Here is a 1,027-nt window from a genome sequence, read left to right on the forward strand (position 1 = left end):
AAAAATTTTTATTATATACAAACCAATATTCAATTATAAATTTATAATATTTAAGATAAATTTGTCAATTATCTCATAATCTAATAGGAAATTCTAAAAAAATATTTATCATTAAATTATTAATTTATAAACTAATTTAAATTATTATAAAATTCGGAATGACAGGATTTGAACCTATGACTTTCTATTCCCAAAATAGAAGCGCTACCTAACTACGCTACATTCCGATAATGCTTTTAAAGGAACTCGAATCCTTATCTCTTTTATGAAAAAAAAGTATCTTAACCTTATAGACGATAAAAGCTTGTAAAAAAATTAATAATTATTATTATAATAATAAAATAAATAAGGTTGTTAGCTTAATGGTATAGTATTCGGCTTTTAACCGAAAGAATCTGGGTTCGATTCCCATACAACCTAATTAAAAAAAATATGAAAACGGAATTAATGAGAATTGAACTCACATCTTTTATCATGACAAGATAATATTTTTAACCATTTAAACTATAATTCCTAATTTATATATAATATTAATAGAAAAAAAGGGATTTGAACCCTTGATATAAATAATTAATTTATATACCAAATTAGCAATTTGGTGCTTTAAACCTCTCAGCCATTTTTCTTTTTTAATAAATAAATAATTTAAAATGAATTGAACCGGATTTGAACCGATGAAGATTAAAATCTATAGATTTACAGTCTATTTCTATGGACCACTCAGACATCAATTCAATTAATTTAATATACCTGAAAAGATTTGAACTTTCGATTTTTAATAAGTTATGAGCTTATTGCTTTTGACCACTCAGCCACAAGTATGATTTAAATTAAGGAAGAAGGGATTTGAACCCTCAAAACTTTTTTAAAGTTTACGGATTTTCATTTAAATTAAATAATATTTAATTTAAATTATAACTCTATGTTAATATTAATTAATTTATTTATAGAGTCTTTTGATTATTAATTTAATATAAATAATAAAATAATACTAGAATTTTTTTAATTTTCTTATAGTTTTTTATTA

General features: G+C 21.6%; 1 non-coding gene across 1 annotated transcript; it reads left to right on the forward strand.

The window, feature by feature from the left end:
* Positions 1 to 348: 348 nt before the first annotated feature.
* TRNAK-UUU lies at positions 349 to 420 on the forward strand. Its single transcript has one exon. It is a non-coding gene; the product is annotated as a tRNA-Lys (tRNA).
* The last annotated feature ends 607 nt before the right edge of the window (positions 421 to 1,027 follow it).

The sequence above is a fragment of the Myotis davidii genome, unplaced genomic scaffold, assembly GCF_000327345.1.
Source record: "Myotis davidii unplaced genomic scaffold, ASM32734v1 C63606255, whole genome shotgun sequence".
Taxonomy (NCBI): domain Eukaryota; kingdom Metazoa; phylum Chordata; class Mammalia; order Chiroptera; family Vespertilionidae; genus Myotis; species Myotis davidii.